The sequence below is a fragment of the Amblyomma maculatum genome, chromosome 1, assembly GCF_055883805.1.
Source record: "Amblyomma maculatum isolate TAMU_Amacu chromosome 1, ASM5588380v1, whole genome shotgun sequence".
NCBI lineage: Eukaryota > Metazoa > Arthropoda > Arachnida > Ixodida > Ixodidae > Amblyomma > Amblyomma maculatum.
This window is the reverse complement of record NC_139344.1, coordinates 80,861,592-80,879,159: the sequence shown is the minus strand read 5'-3', so window position 1 is coordinate 80,879,159 and position 17,568 is coordinate 80,861,592. Positions and strand designations below refer to the sequence as shown.

At 47.1% G+C, this 17,568-nt stretch overlaps 1 non-coding gene across 1 annotated transcript; it reads left to right on the top strand.

The window, feature by feature from the left end:
* Positions 1-14,104: 14,104 nt before the first annotated feature.
* On the top strand, positions 14,105-14,177 carry TRNAI-UAU (transfer RNA isoleucine (anticodon UAU)). The gene has a single exon. It is a non-coding gene; the product is annotated as a tRNA-Ile (tRNA).
* The last annotated feature ends 3,391 nt before the right edge of the window (positions 14,178-17,568 follow it).

Genomic DNA, 17,568 nt, shown 5'->3' with positions numbered 1-17,568 from the left:
AGCGAGCTGAGCCGGCGGCGTCCAGTGTGTGCTTTTCTGTCCGCGCAACAAAGCAGCGCAGCGCGAGACGTCTGCCAAGGTATCTTATCTGCTCGTGCGCGGAAGCGAGCGAGCGAAAGGAGAAAACTTGCACGGGATGCCTAGGTTACCATGCCGCCGCGTGTATCCGCAGTTTCTATTTTTCTGTCAGAGATGGCGCTCCCTGTCAGGGGCAGCAGCGCCGCTCGACGGTGCTTTGGAAGCCTATAGCGCGGCTTACGTCTTTATCCTATATTAAAGGAAAGTGGACACATATGCGAGCAGGAATCGACGTGGGGAGGCGACGAAGAGGTGCCATAAACACTGCCTTATAAAACACTAAAGGCGGAACTGTAATGTTTAACCCATTTTCAGTGCCAACCCTATTTTTTCCGTCCGGCGTCTGCGGCGACGGCGGCATCTCGGTGGAGTGAGCTGAACTCGCTGTCTCGTAAAATGTGAATTTGTTCTTTAAATCAAAAGCAGAAAAGGTGTGCTATACATGCTAAAGAGTTTCATTCTGTTTTAAAAGGGGAAGTCATGTACAAAATGCAAATATACTGGATGTGTAAATGTGGTTCCGTATAAATGTAAATATACGTTCTGATTATTAGAGCGTGTTCAGAATTTAATTTTGTGACAGTTCAGTAGGACTGAAAAGGTATAGCTCCTCACATTCCGCCACCGTTTGGTGTAATATAAGCATCATTTCCTATACTGCGTGACCATAGATGACCCAATATCACAGTTTCTCTAGAAACACCGCATGATGCGCTTCAATTCCTATTGCTGGATGAATTAACTATTATATGATTGGTAGCGTACTTACGGTAGCAATTTGCGAACAGTTATGAACAAGACCCATTTGTACTTTGTGCATACAATCGTCCTGGGCTATCGAATTAGTCAAGAAAAAAACCGCTCGAGAAATTTATTTTTCATGAGTGCGGCTTCTGATTTTTGCGGAAGATGTAGCGTGCCCTGTAATTTCCTAGAATACCTCAGTCTAGACACCGGTCTGTCCGTGTGTTCTGCAGGAAAGTATATGCTCAGGCGATGTTCCTACACAGTCCGCTAATTCATCGGGTAAATATGGTTCCTGTGGTTTCTTCCTTTCATCCCCGTTTGTTCGCGCTGTTTTTGGATGATGTATCACCAACTCGCCCGCTTAACTATCCTGTTAAATATGGTGTTTGTTCTGTGCACCAAATTGTAAAGCGGATGAAGTCTCAGACATCACAACAGGGTCAGGGATGTAGAGGAGGAAGGGGGGGGGGGGGGGGGGGGGGGTATACGGGGCCCTCTTAATTGTTTTTGAACCGGGCCCTCATCACTGTTAATCGCGCCATTGTGCTCCTCCTACATCTCTCTTGGCCCACAAAATGGCGGGTGCGTTTATAGGAACACATTTATCTAGTGCGCACAGTGGCGAGAAGCGCCAGTACTGGGCTCTGGTGCTATCAATCGTGGCTTGAGTGAAGGAAATTAGCTGCGGCCATGACTCGACTGCCCAGTCCCAGCGGTAAGCTGATATGTTGGCGATTGTTGCAGCCAGCGCTGTGAGCCTGGCTGCGGCATCGTCACGTGCGCCGACTGCCTCATGCGGACGAAAAAAACCACCGCAGTCATATCGGCCTGGTCGTGGAGCCAAGGCTAACCAAGGCCGCAGATGATTTCATTCACTGAAACCCAGGCTGGGCGCAGCACTATCGTGATGCACTGATGCGCCAGTCACCTGATATCTTTTTTATTATTTTTCTCGTTTTCTTTAGAGCTTGGAAAAACGATACATGAGAGGCTATCCTTATCGGAAATAAATGGAGCGGGGGTTTTAGAAGGCGCTCTCGAACTCTGCAAATCCATTTATTGTCTAAAAGACAATGGTTATTAAATTCAAAAAATGATATTAATAACTAATTAATTGCAAAACAAAAATTGTGTGTAGTGCGCAAGATGGCTGGAATCTGTGCACAAGTTGTTTCTGTGGCCGATCTCAAATGTTTCATTTTTTGACCCTAGCTGCAGTTAGCTTGGACACCCTGTATAGGTGAACGATGCAAAGGGAAACAAGAAGATCTGGAAAGCAAGAGCGTGCAATCGGATGTAGTCCCGTCACAAGGGTAAAATCTTATGAAGTTGTGCGCCACATGATAAAAACGGTAAAAAGCGAGGGTGTAAAAGTCCACTCCAGGAACAAAGTTACTGCGTCACAGGGTAAGAACGATAAAAATGCCCCGGGGTGTAGTGGCCATTCCGGAACGATCAGTCCAAAGCAGAAACAACAAAAAAAAAGGTGAATAAAAAGCAAACGAACATGAAAAGCAAGCCAAAACGCGCCCGACTAGAGGCACATTGAAACTGTCATCTGTAGCCCCACTTCTAAAAAACAATATTTGAACTCTTTATTGGTAAGCGAGACAGGCGGGATGCTGATGCAGGCTTCCTTGTAATCAGCTATGGCCACTGCCTCCAAGACTTCACTGCCGCGTGTCACGTCTTGGCTCCGCATCACCGTTGTTCACTTTCGCACACATATAGAACGAGCCTGAGTGCGGAAAAAAAGACAGTCACGTCACATCTTGCGCCAATCTTTTAAGGCGAAATCCTTTACCGGCTCATACTATCGGCCACGATTCTGTCTCACACTTCCGTCGCAATATAGCTAATATGCCGTCACGTTAGGTTAGGCGGAAATTTCGAAAATTTAGTCAGCAGGAGTCTGGTCAATGAAACTGATGACTTCATCGACAAAACTCAGTATTTTGGTAGTGGTGATATGATAACATTAATTGGTAATTATTCTGTAATTAATTATTTAAAATTCCATCTGCACCGCGAACCGAACATCCATCCCTCTAATCCCCATCCGAGCGCTTTAACCAACTGCGCTCCGCCCGGGATCGTGAAACGCGCATTATAATTCTTGTCTACCATAAGGATGATAGTAGCGATCACAATGACGCTGCAATTAGTGATAATGACAATGATAACGTTAGCATTTGTAATGACTGTGCATTTAGTTGCTAATGATAATGAGAGCGAACGTGATGCCCCGTGTCCACGAGCAACGCTGAACCCTTCGCATATCTGCAGTGTAGATTCCACAGTACTCTCGGCATTTTTTTAAGATAATGCACGAGCATATGTGTGGGTACGTAATAACTTTTGGCTTTCGAATGCTCCCGTCAGTAGAAGGGTCAGGCGTTCGGCTATTGGGAAGAGCTTTGTACCGGCGAAGCAACGTTTCGAACACAGCCGACATAATTGTTTCCGGAGAGCCAGCTTATGAAAACCTGGCTCTATGCGTGGCGAATAACGGTGAACATCGTAGAACACTACCATGTCCATGGGTATTCTTCACGAAAGAAAACATCATAGGGGCACTGTGAAAACAGAAAACTACTTTGAAATATTTTAGTTCCATGTATTTCTAAGGGCGCTAAGCCTTCTCTTCACCCACAGTCGACCCAGCCTGGCGACAGCAGCACCACAGCATCTTGCTTATGTATCAGCTTGGGTCCAGTATCTTAGCTCCGCCTTCATTTACAAACATGAGGTTGCGCTGCAATCAGCAGTGACGTGGACGTGAAGGCAAAAACACAGCATGCATACCCTGCGCCAGGCGACGCTGCCTTCGAAACCATCTTACGCGTGTGAACATTTCTAAGCGTGCGCGTCTCTTTTGCTAAGGAATGTTTCTGTTTATACCTAGAGAGCATGTGCTGCAATGTTTCAGCCGATTCCTCGGACGAAGCTACCAGGCAGATTGGTGTATCAGCTTCCTTTCCCGTGGCAGCAAAAGCGCCGCTGCGGTGGGCGACTGTACAGTGACTGATTAAATTAAGTGAAAACGAGAAAGCGCAAGGTATAAGAAATGTCAGTCGTCTACAGGCTTGAACTTCCGAGACTAGAGCTAGCGCATATGCAAACCGGAGGACGACGCCATGGACGACTGAAAGCAGCTTTTTCATATATGATGGACCTTTAGATGGGCTAGCTGTCTGCGCCAGCTTCTCCAAGCACCTTCACTCAAGAGAACGTATAATATTAACGACAACTTAAGTCATATGGTTTCTTTGAATACGAACTCGATCTTTTAGTTCTTTGTAACTTCGCCTAGGCCGCTGCCAGCTTGTTTATTATGCTCGATGAAACGTACGTTTGAGGCGCTATAGATAAAGTCATTCACAAGTTAATGCACACATGGCGGTCCGTAAGAATGCTATCATTTTGCTCTATAGGGGAACAAGCATGAGCGCAGAGGCAGACGTTTTCCGTGAGCTTACTGCGACAATTACGCTAACCATACAAAATAGACAGAGAAAGTCGCCAGAAAACGGGATAACGCTAACGGTAAACGGGGACAACACAACCTGGGAAGAAACGATTACAGTGCTGGGTCTTTGAATACTGTCAACCGGTAAGAACATCGAAACGATACAAAAAGTCGAATAAAGTGTAGGCCAGACGTGTAGGCTAGTCAAGAGAATAGCAAACAAACACGCGGGAATGAAAGAGACGAACCTGCTGGGACTAAATCCTTCATTTTTAATAAGTAGGATCACATACGTGGCACCATACCTACGGTTATCCAAAGCAGAAAAGAACCAGATTGAAATGCTAATCAGAAAAGATGTCAAAACCGCCCTGGGCCTCCCTCCGTACGCATCCACCCAGAACATTCTCAACATTGGGATTTCAAACACACTAGACGAGCTCATTGAGGCTACCAAAGCAAAGCAACAGCAATGGCTCCTACGCAGCCGATCGGGTCTAAAAATACTAGAAAAACTAGACTTCGAACCTCAAGCAAAGCTCAAACTCACGAAGAATATCCCAACGGATATAAGGAATAAAATAAGAATCCTACCCCTGCCAAGGAGCATGCACCCGGTACACCATGAGAGTACAAGAAAGGACCGAGCGAAAGCTCTACAGAAAAAAGAGAAACTAGCAAACAAGCGGGACGTGGTTTACACGGACGCGGCGGAATACTGACATAGAACTGGTTTTGTAGCCCTAGCAACCAGGCAGGACGGGGACTGAGTCTCGTGCTGCAGCGCTTGGCAGAGGGGAGTAGAGCGGATGAGGAGGTGGCCATTGCGCTAGCCCTAACTCAACAAAATGTAAGGTTAATTGTAACCGATTCACAATCGCCTGTCCGAAACTACAACGCAGGCAGGATATCTGCCGAAGCAGTTGAAATTGTGGCTGCCGGACCACCACCGCCGGAGCTAATTAACATCATCGGGACTCCGGCCTCCGAGGGCCTGCGAGGAAACGAGAAAGCGCATGCACTAGCCCGGGGACTCGCACACCGGGATACCAGTGCGGTGTCGTCGAGCAGGAGCCCCTTCAGAGCGAGGAGCTGAAAGCATGTCATGATAATCTGAATCATTATAGACTAGAAAGACAGACACTGCCTCGAGGAGCAGGCAAATATCTGAGCAGAAAGGAAGAGGTTATGTGGAGAAAGTTGCAGGCGGGGTTCTTTCCTAACCCACTCGCACTAGGCAGATGGCATCCGGCAATACAGGACTCGCGGTGTAAACATTGTAACGAAAGTGCAGACAACTGTAACAAATGATGTGGACATGTCCTAGCTACAGAAAACGAGACAGGAATATAGAGTCCTGTGAGGTTATATGATCGTCCAGAACGAAGACGTCCAAAAGGAAGTCATCCCTCTGGCCCTGGACACCGCTGAAAGGGGACGAAGAATCCTTGATGGGTTCAAATAGTTATTCCATGCTTCATCACGCTGAGTTATTTCATAATTTGAAATTTTCTCTATGCTGACGCATTAAAACAGAGCGCTAAAAAGCAGCCGCTTTGACGATGAGGAGCACGGGGATAGGCGTATCCATGGCACGCAATAATGCTTAGAGGGATTAAGCAAAGGTGACGACGTTGTTTTTCGCGACCTATTTTGGCAAAGCCCGTTGATATCTTGAGGGTAGACATTTTGGAACTGGAAACGTGAAATGCTAGGCGAGTCGGTACATGTCGAAAAGAAAAAACCAGCGAAAAAAGGCGCAGGACCAGAAGGAGACCCATACCGGTGACACACCGGCGACAATGTGTTTGTGTGTCTCTTACTGGTCCTGCGTCTTTTTTCGCTGTTTTTTTTTTCTTTTGGAACTGGACAAACTGGGTAGACTTTATGGAGGTCATCTTTCCTATTAGTTTACCTGCACATTCATTTTAAAACGATCTGAAAGCTGTTATGAGCATAGGGTATGCATCTCTTCCACGGGTTCCTAAATTAGTGCACCAGCTCAAATTTTCAGCAACAGGGCATGGAACAAAAGTCACGTCGATGAAGCTAGCAGCCGTCGGGCTTCAGAGGTAGGTTATGCACTGCCATCATTCAACATTTTGATGGAGTACTCAGGGAGGAGCTTTATGCGTTGAGCTCATCATGCGCATGTCTATGAGCTGCCCAAAATTTCACCATGGACATTAATACGACCATTTTAATATTTTATTTATTTAGAACGTTCTTTCAGGCACAATTACTCTTGGATAACAACGAAAAGGCAGATGCTCCCTGCCTAACGAGGGCTTTGTCACCCATACCCTGGTTGGCAAGTGCAATTGAGGGATTATACAAATGCTAACAGTGTCAATCAACATGTAGTATTGTAAACATCAACAACACTTTTAAAAAAATGATATTAATAACTAATAAATTAATTGCAAAACAAAAATTGCGTGTGGTGCGCCAGATGGCTGGAAGCTGTACACAAGTTGTTTCTCTGGCCGACCTCAAATGTTTCATTTTTTACCCTAGCTGAAGTTAGCTTGGATACCCTGTATAGGTGAACGAAGGAAAGGGAAACAGGAAGATCTGGAAAGCAAGGGCGCGCAATCAGATGTTGTCCCGTCACAAGGGTAAAATCTTATGAAGTTGTGCGCCACATGATAAAAACGTTAAAAAGCGAGGGTGTAAAGGTCCACTCCAGGAACAAAAGTTACTGTACTTTATTGTCCACTCCAGGAACAAAAGTTACTGCCGTCACAGGGTAAAAACAATAAAAACTCCCCGGGGTGATGCCTGCTCATCACTTCCTCATCCAGCCCTGCCTTGCGAGTACCTTTCTTGGCGCTAGGGTCGCATTACCTGGGGTGCCTCGATTCGTGCCCGCTCTCCGCATCAAGGCACCCTAAATTGGGAGGTTGTGAGGGTCGCCAGAGCGTCGCGGTGACGCAGTGTTTCTCAAGTGCAACGAGACGGCCAGGCAAGCAAGCGCGACTGATAGCGGATTAATGCGCGTTCCTGCATACGCACCACTCATCGCCCCTGTACTTTATTGTGGAGGAATTCAAGTTCCTTTATCTTTAAAGATGCCAAATGCTTCGTCCCTTATAGCTTATAACCCGGCCCAAAAACACGCCATCAAACGAGACGCCTGCAACGCATGGTGCGTGGTCGTAACCTTATACGGACAGGACGAAAACTGACACCAAACAACCAACTCGGCCCAATTCTCGCACTATTTGCTATGGTGTTTGAAGCGCGCGATCATCCACTATCACTTGCAATTGCTTTTGAACCGAGCGATCACCCGATATTACATTGCACTTGCCTAGCCGATACGTGATTCGCACGAAACGCGTTGGTTTCCAGGCCGCTGTTACACATCATTAAGCGCGTACCTGGCGGCATGAAGCGCAATCACTGAATGAAAATGAGGCCGGGAACCCACGATCAGGCACTGCTTTATGTTGGCCGCGCATGCGCATGAGACGCATAACTCAAACCCAGAGCCTAACATTAGATGGCGCTGACTTGCTCCGCGGAGCACTGTCGGCGCGCTCTAGACAAGGCTGCTCACGACTGTACTTGGCTAAATGAAGGAGCGGCGCGGCGCAGATGAAACTTGAAGACGACGATGTTCACTGCACAAAGTGAGGATGTGGTGCAGTTGGAAATTGATGAACACGACGAAGTGTTGTTGCTCAGCGTGAGAATACAAGATCATATGTTCAGGGGCAGATAACCCTGAGGTTTGACATGGGAGAAGTAGAGCTTCCACTCTAAAAATCGTGGTTGTATATACGGGCTGGCTGCAGAAAGAGCCCTCCCTAACGTTGCCGTATTAGATTCCCCTTTTAGGCGGCCCTTTCACGTCATAAAAATCGCAAACCAGCATTTCCGGAACGCAGACCGGTCTTCTAATTGACTGAAGTTGATTTCTATCTGATCCAACTGGCGATTACTTTATAATTATATTATAAGCAACGAAGAGAAACTGATCGATCTGTACTTTCTGTATTCACTGCCGTCCGCTTTCTTAAGAGATTAAAATAACGTTCGCCTCGAGGCACCCTAATTTGGGAGGTTGTGAGGGTCGCCAGAGCGTCGCGATGACGCAGTGTTTCTCGAGTGTGTTCCGGAAATGCTGGTTTGCGATTTTCATGACGTGAAAGGGCCGCCTAAAAGGGGAATCTAATATGGCAACGTTAGAGAGGGCTCTTTCTGCAGCCAGCCCGTGTATACAACCACAATTTCGGCACACTCGAGGTCATGATTTATTGAATATTCACGCTAGCAATTGTTTCTAGTCTAACGTTCATATCATCCTTCAAATGATCCGCAGTTGAGTGATTCGCAAGAGCCGCTTTTCCCGCTTTCTTCTTTCCCTCTCGCCTGGATAGTATTATTCTACCAAGGCTCAAGGGCACCAGGAAATCACATAGGTGACCCCAGGAATGTTTCACATTTAACGTATCAATAAATAGGTCTGCGAAATTCATAAGTCATGTCATATGTATTTCTTGTTTTATACTTTATTGCTGTGTGCTTTCTGTTTAATAATAATAGTAATTTGCTAGACGGCTACCATGTAGATTTGAAGCATACGCCAATTTTAGCAACATGCGCTTGATGATGCAGTAGCTAACAAGTATACAGGATCATGTGCCCATATCTCTCTCCCGGGCCGCTGTTCTGATCGCTGTTTGCTACTTCTAGCTTAAGGCTATTCCCATGCGCCACAGAGCTGCATCTACTGGTGGTGGCAAAACCGCTCGGTATGAATAGTTCCCTGGATGAGCACAGACGTAGTTAATTACGTCATGCTGTTGTTCCATTTGATGCGCTCCCTTTCAAAATCACCTGCATGAAATGGAATGTCAGACATGGATGGCACTTCTTTTTTACGGGCCTTTTCTTTGTCCTCACTTTGCTTCGCAGCTGCTGACTGTAGCTAGAGACGCCCGCCTCCAGCCCAACCGGTGCACTATAAGCAACTTTCATGGCACGTGCGTGCACCTGACAGGACATACCAGCAGGACGTCCGCAGAGCACAGTTGTTGGGAAGCAGCTGAACTGCATTAACAGGAAGAACACTGCCATTTTTCTATTTGCACTATAACGTCATCCGGTCGCCGACCTAGAACGCCGACACATGTGGTGTTTTGAGGCTATCTTGTGCTCTAGGAGCGTATGTCATTTAGGCGCATAGGACTCCGCACAGGCTATGCCCGAACCTGTGCACCGCTGGACCAAACCGCGCCGAAGGTGAAACAAGCCAGAACCACTTCCTGCATATTTACACAATGCCCAAGTCCAATAAATTCCAGTGCACCGAAACGATGAAACTGAAAGAGTCGAAAAAAGCGAAAGAACGCCGTGCACATTACCCCTGCAGTACGACGTAACATGGGAGGCATGACACAACGCTCAAAGCGCGCATGAATGCAGATATTTGTGATGCGGCGACGTGTTCAGCGACGATAAGCGGACAGCAGCAAGCCCGCTTTCCAAGCTGACAATCTATAATAAGTTTTCTAGTCATGCCTAAGTTCGCATTATTCTGAAACCGCTAAGCCCTGAGCTCCACAATTTAAAACAAAAAGATCAAAAACAGGTTAGAGCAAAACAAGATGAACACGAGAGAGAGGAAGACAGGACAACGCGAAAAATGGAATTCATAACGGATTGTTGAACTATAACGCAGATTAAAATTGTATGTACAGTTGTTTTCGCCAACTTCGGGATCTCCCGTAAATATGAACAGAGGCAGGCCATCACAGGGTCCCCAATCCCCAGCTCCGATGTGAGCATACCACTAGTCGGCAACAGCGGGAGTGATTTACAATTAAGAGTTAAGATGCCACGAGTAACCGTGACCACCAAGATCCTGACAAGGCCAGCGCACCCCACCAGCGTACCGTCTTTGCCAAAAGTAACCAAGCTGCGTGTTCCGCTATCAGATGGGCAATCAAGGACCAGCAAATGAAGCTGCGAGCGCGGATCTGAGTCCAGTCAAGAGGTGTCCCCTCGCCGCTTTGCTCATACCCATACCCGTAGATTCATTTGCGGAACCTTTATCGCTCATCTGGTAGTCGTGGCGTAGGCTTCTGAGCGAGACGGGACACGCAATGGTCTTGTTAAGCTGCTGGCGGTGCAACCTGCAGGATTTCGATTTAGTAAATCTCGCTTCCGCTGTCAGCGTTCATGAACTAAATTAGCGCGTGACAGCTCATTTTGTATTGCCACTAGTTTGCTACTCAGTTGCTAGTTGCTTGCAGAAAATGCACCCGGGAGTGTGTGTAAAACATCCACCCTGGATATTCGTAACACCTGCTTTTCTGGATGACACCAGAGACAAACGGCAAGGAGACGAACGAAAAGAACGAAATAAGAAAAGCAAAGGAAACTGGATAGGCAGGAAAGTGAAAGGAAGTAGGGGCTGGTTCCTATCTTCAAACTTTTGTTCTTTTTTTTAATCAATATTTATTGCCTCAGGGCATCAGTAGGGTATGAGATGAAGGATGAATAAATGATTAAATGAATGGAAAAAGGTTGGCTGATTTTATGAAGTCCAGAAGTGAGCGATGACGAGGTCCTTGTGTCCAAGTGATGTATGAGGCAGGATTCGTTGCTGAAAGGCCAGCTAAGCTCAGGTGCCGGATTCGTGTTGGTTTGAGTGCTGAGCAGGCCCACAGCAAGTGATGGATGTCGGCCTCAACATCTTCGTTCTTACAGATCGGGCATCCTGGGCGGGAATATAAGTGTTGGAAGTATGACCACGTCCTAGTGACAGCTGGTGTAAGGGCAACATCCACCCGGATCCCCCTAAGCGCAATCTCCTGTGCACTTTGTTCTTTTGGTTAAGCCCTAAAAACCTTGGCCTCTAATGTTTTATTGCCATCTAGTCCGTGTGGCCAAATATGTTTCATTTGATTTGATATTGCCGATTAGTCCATGAAGACAATATGATCTGAACTGCCTAAAGCAAAACCATAGTAGGCCGACGCCAACCAAACGCAGACCAAAAGCAAATCAAACCTAGAGCAAATGCAAACAGGCCAAAGGCAAATCAGATATTATATTCTTTACTGAGGTTTTCTTGACATACAGGTCACTCCCTGAACCCCCTCTATGGTTGCCTGTCCTGGATAACCTATGTGCTATGAAAAAGATTTAATGCAAGTATGCTGCGTTAAGCAGCAGATAGCGCACTTTTTTACCTTTGGTTGTTTGTTTGAACGCCCTGTATAAGCAAACAGAAAATCAGAAAAGAAGCGCAGTCGGCAGTGCGTCAGTCTCATAATCTGAAGGTCGTGAGTTCGATCCTCACCCGGGGCAAGGCGGTTTTATTTTTTGTGCAATGGGTATTAGTAATTGGGTTTGCACCCTAGGCTTTGACCTTTTACGAGATCAAAACATCCAGCTGGTCATTACGGACTTGATAGGTTCGCATCAGGTGTGTGGTATCAGAGGGCGTAGTATGCAAACACAGATCCATATTGCACGCTCAGTAATCGAGACAGTATCAGATGAGACGGGCCAAGTAGCTCTCATTCAAACTGACCTGCGAAGGCGTTAGAATAAGCTCGGCACGATTTCTCGTTCGCAGTCCTGGAGCATGCAAACATTGGTAACGTTGTGCTCAAAGGCATAAGGCTGTGCTGTATGAACTCGTATACAAGACTAATTGTTAATCAGGAGCTAACGAAACCAATACCACTGGAATCATCTGTTCGTCAAGGATGTCCACTGTCTCCATTGTTGTTTTTCTTATATCTGGAACCCCTCAGTCTCAGTATAATCAACAGTGCAGCCACCCGGGGTTTCTATCTGGCCCAATGTGAAGTTAAGATTTTAGCCTACGCTGATGATATCGCCATGTTTTGTTCTGAAAAAAAGATTGTACTTGAGGCTTTACACTTGACTAAACCGTTCTGCGATATATCAGTCGCGGCTCTTAATTTAGATAAATCTAAAGGCTTTTGGTTAGGCCTTTGGAGCACCAAGCCAGTTTGGAGGCATATGCTGGGACTTCTTCAGTACCTAGGGGTTCCGCAGCACCAAGCTCACAACAGCGCAGCCTACTGGGATTCACAAATTGTACCTATGCGGCGACAAATACAGGCTTGGATGGGCAGGGAACTCTCAGTGTTTGCTAGGGCACAGGTCAGTAACATTTTTTTGTTCGCAAAGCTTGCGCATGTCCTTCAAATCCTGCATTGTGCGAGGAGGAAGGTACAGTAATACATAGAATATTTGCAACATTTGTGTGGCTCTCTCAATGAGAGCATATGTGGCGTGACAATTTGTTCCTTCCCTTAGAGTTTGGTGAGTGGGCCTTGTTCACTTGTTTGTACATCAATTTGTTTCCCGTTTATTTCTTTTTCAAATCGGCAAACCACCCGTTTCTTGTAGCTGTGCTCATTAGGCGTCTTAGTCCTCATTTGCCTTACTTATTCGCACCGACTGGGCAGGCTCGTGAGGGCCCTTTATAGGGATTCCTTAAGGAGGTTGCCGACACTTTTAATTTTCTCACTGTGCGTTTCTCTATAGATTACCTGTATAGCTTATCGAGAAAGCAGATGAACTAGGTTTTCACTGAGTATTTGTTCCCTACACCCTTGAATCGGCAGCCTTATCTGGGCTTTTTGGACACCACTTTTCTAAAGCGTGTTAGGCAAATATGCATTCAGGCAGCCGCAAAAACGTTCTTTTTCAAACCACACACTGCGACGTTACCTCTCAAGACATTTCTTCATGATAAGGAGATATTTTTGCCCTGGACGGTGAATTGCCGTCTCTGTAACGTGCCTGAAACAACAGATCGCTGCTTTATATTGTACCGTGATGCTATGTTCCTTTGGGACCTGCTACAAAGAACTCTCAAAAGGGACATTGATATTACAAAATATACAATTAGCTTTTTTCCTCTTTACAAAACCTCTGTCGTGCCTCATGATCTATTTGTGTTGATGGGACTGCTCAGTTTTTGGAACAGCCGCATGATGGACAGGCATACCGAGCCACCAAGATCGTCCAAATCCGTGTTTCGGAAGCAGTGTGCTTTGGTGAGGAGTGTATGCTGCACGCGAAGAACCCCCAAACTGGATGCCGTACCCAGATGCATGTGTGTGCCTCCCAGAATTTTGATGTTTTGATGATGGTGCATTGTCGGGCTAGGGATATGGTGGGCTCGTATTAAGCAGCCCGGCAAATTCAGACCTGGACAAGTTTAGGTAAGTGGAGTTTTTCCTTTTTTTTACGGAAGTTTTGCGACTGGAGAAAAATACAAACAAACACATTCCCTAATCTTCAAATTTTAAATAAGATAAGCCCAACAAAATACACGAGTTACTGTCCTTGGTGCGGTGCAAGCCCCACACTCTATCACATCTCTTGGGAATGCCAGGACAAACCTGACCCAACGTTAATAGTGCCATGCCCGACACACGAGCAGTGGGAGGCGGTCCTGACCAGCGACAACCTGGACCAGCAAGCCTGGATTATCCAGCTAGTCCGCAAGTCAGCTGCAGCCAGCGGAGCCCTGGACTAGGGGCACCGACCACCCAGCTCCTGCGAATTTTTACTGATTATATGCTCATTAAAAGTTTTCTCTCTCTCTCTCTATCTCTCTCTCTCTCCCATGCAATAGAGAAAAGAAAAAAAAAAGCCTCAGTAGCGCAGTAGGCATCGCATTAGTCTCATAATCTGAAGGTCGTGAGTTCGATCCTCACCCGGGGCAAGGCGGTTTCATTTTTTGTGCAGTGGGCATTAGTAATTGAGTTTGCACCCTAGGCTTTGACCCTTTCCGAGATCTAAACATCCGCCTCGGTAGCGCAGTGGGCAGCGCGTCAGTCTTATAATCTGAAGGTCGTGAGTTCGGTCCTCACCTGGGGCAAGGCGGTTTCATTTTTTCAACTGAAACCGCGGTTTCAAATCCCCGTCCCTTCCGAGTCGAGGATTTCTGCGATGCGCTCGCCGAGACGGACGCGCTCCCCGAGGTTGTCGCCTTGGGGGCGTATCAGGTCAATCACGTATGGGCTGTCACTTTCAAGACCGCTGAAGCCACAAAGCTCACCTGTGCTTTGAAAGAGGTTAACGTTAAGGGGCAACGATGCATTATTTTCGACCCTCAAGACCAGCAAGTCCGCCTCCGACTTCACTGGATGCTCCACGGTGTCGCTGACGACGATATTCGGGCGGCTTTCGCCCCATTCAGCAACGTAACCAAAGTCACCCGAGAACGATGGCGCGTCTCGGGTGTAAACGAAAAAGGCTCCACAACACGGTCCGTACTCCTGAAGTTGAAGACAGGGGTGAAGTCGGATGACCTTCCCCATCAACTGAGGGTAGCAGGCGAGTTGGCTCTCGTCGTACCCGGAAGGCCTATGCAATGTCTACGTTGCCTTGGCTCGGGACACGTGCGACGCGAGTGTAAAGTGCCGCGTTGCTCTTGCTGCCGGCGCTTTGGACACGCGGGAGATTAGTGTGTGCGCACCTACGCGGCGGCAACGGTACCAGCTATGAGAGAGGAGACACCCGAGGACGTGATGGACGTTGCTGAGGCTGAAGAAGCAGCGATGGGAACCCAAGACAACACGGGAGGTTCCGCAGTGCCAGATAATGTGGCGACATCGCATGGCACGGATAAAGAGGTGAGCGTGGACACCAGTACTCAAGTGCAAGCGTCAGCTGTATCGGAGTCGTCCTTGAAAGAGGACGTGTTCAGTCAAGGCACCGCACAACAGGAACCAGCAATGAGTGTCAGTGCCGTCACGGAAGTCGGAGCTCGGTCAACGGGCGCCGCTTGTACGCCAAAGCGTCCGCACGCCGAGGCCGGCAACTGTGCTGACAAAGCGAACCCTAGCAACAACGAGGAGCCACCAGCGAAAGCGACGCAGAGCCGACGACCATCGTTCAGGCCCCGACCTAATACCTCGGCAGACAGGAAAACCGTTGAAAAGCCTTCCCCGCCGCAAGTCGGGCCCACCACAAGTGATGGCGGTGGGACTTCTGGAACTGTCTAGCGGCACGCTAGACGTGAAAGGTAAGCGCCTTGCTCCCTGTGTCCTCCTTATGCATGAAAATGGCGATGAAACAGGCCCTGAGCGTAGCAACGCTTAACGTCCGTGGGTTTGCAGGTAGACGAAAACAAATCCAAGTACATGGCCTTTTGACAGAGCTAGACATAGACGTGCTAGCGGTTCAAGAAACCAAGAGGAAGGGGAGGAGGCGACTGGGAGCATGGTGCAGCGTTTCACGTCAAGGTATGATGTGGCTGTTAGTCACGCGGTGGGTTCATCGGCTGGGTGCCTTCTGCTTGTTAGGCGGTTGCCAGGGCTGACAGTGCAACAGTGCAAGCCGTGACTTCATCCGCATGTGGAAGGCTTATTCTCTGCGACGTCGTTTTTCACAATAGCGAATGGCGCGTTCTGTGTGTGTATGCACCTAATACTGTTGAAGAAAGGGTCAATTTTTTCACAAGCATGCAACGATACTTAAATTCAGAGAGGAAACTCGTGATGATGGGGGATTTTAACTGCGTGTTAAGCGCTAGAGACGAGACCTCAAACCTTGCCTACCAAGACGCAAGCACTGACGGTTTGTCCCAGATGATTGGCGAATTTTCGCTGGAAGACGTTGCGGAGTGTTCGGATGGTGCGCGCAGCGGGCTTTACATTCATTTCCACGGATCCAGTCATGCGCGACTCGATCGGATTTATGTATCGTTGGATGCGATACCAAACTGTCAAAATTATACCGTTATCGTGATTTCGTTTTCCGAGCACTGTCTTGTGAAGTGCAGTATTGAACATAGAAATCAAAGCAAACACTTTCTCTGGGAACTCTGGAAGTTAAATGCTAAACTTTTATATGACCAGATTTTATGCGAAACTATAGTAGAGAAGATAAAAAAAATAGAGCAGCGACCTAACAGCAACATTGGGGAGCAGTGGGAGCTATTTAAACAATAAATAAAGATGAAAGCGATAGAAAGAGTTAGTTGCATTCGTCATAATGAAAAGCGAGAAGAGGCAGGTCTAAGGTCAACAATAAACATGTTAGTTGCTCAGGAAAGCAAACAGCCGGGGGTGTATAAATATGACATCAAAAATGTAAAAAAGAAAATAGAGTTAATGGATGAGGAACGATATCGTGGATCGATCGTTCGTGCAAGGTTTGAAAGATTTACAGCTGGCGAGGCCCCCACTAAGCGGGCCCTCAGTCTCGAAAAAGCGCACGCTCGTCGAAACGAAATACTAGAAATAGAATGGAACGGCAGCCGTATGGCAGATAAGGATGACATAGTACGTGCGTTCTATTATTACTATCAGCAGCTATTCGCACTAAGAGACATTGAGTTGGAAAAATTTAAGAGGGTGTTTGTTCATTACCCCGACTGGACATCTGCACAAAAGAAAGACTAGAGCAGCTAATTTCTGGGCAAGAAGTAGAACGAGCAATAGAGCACCTAAACCCAGGGAAGTCGCCTGGGTCTGATGGTTTGAGCGCAGCTTTCTGCAAAGCATTTAAGGAAGAGCTATCGCCGCTGTTGCCAGCAATTTTTAACGAAGGCTTCCATCTTAAAGCGTTTCCGCCTTCATTTGCCACGTCACACACTGTGTTAATTCCTAAAACTAACGAAACGGAGAAATTAAGACTGACGTCATACAGGCCTATATCACTAACAAATGTTGATTATAAAATTCTAATGAAAGTTCTTGCGGCCAGGTTGCAGACAGTAATTCAAGAGATAGTCGGCACCCATCAGACTTGCGGCGTCAAAGGACGGTCCATAACTACTAATATACATAAGGCGAGGTGCGCGCTAGAGTGCTGCGACGCTGTTTGCGCTAGGGTCGCGGTTCTCCAGCTCGACTTAGAAAAGGCTTTCGATTGTGTTTCTCATGATGCTCTGTTTTCTATTTTGGACTATATCAACGTGCGTTCTGTTATCAGAGAGGGCGTGGCCCTGGCGTACCGAAACTGCACTACGAGATTGTCAACAAGTAACTGGGCGATTCAATAAATGTACAATGCTCGGTGCGCCAGGGCTGCCCTCTCAGCCCTCTTCTGTTCTGTATTTATATAGAAACGTTATGCCTGTCTATTATACGAAGCGAATTTGTCCAGGGCTTCCAATTGCATATATGTGAGGTGAAACTCTTGGCGTACGCAGGTGACGTAGCAGTTTTCTGCTTGTACAAACAAAGTGTACTCAAAGCTGTTGAGATAGTGAAAGATTTAAGAGCAATCTCAGGAAGCCCAGTAAACTGGGGAACGTGCTT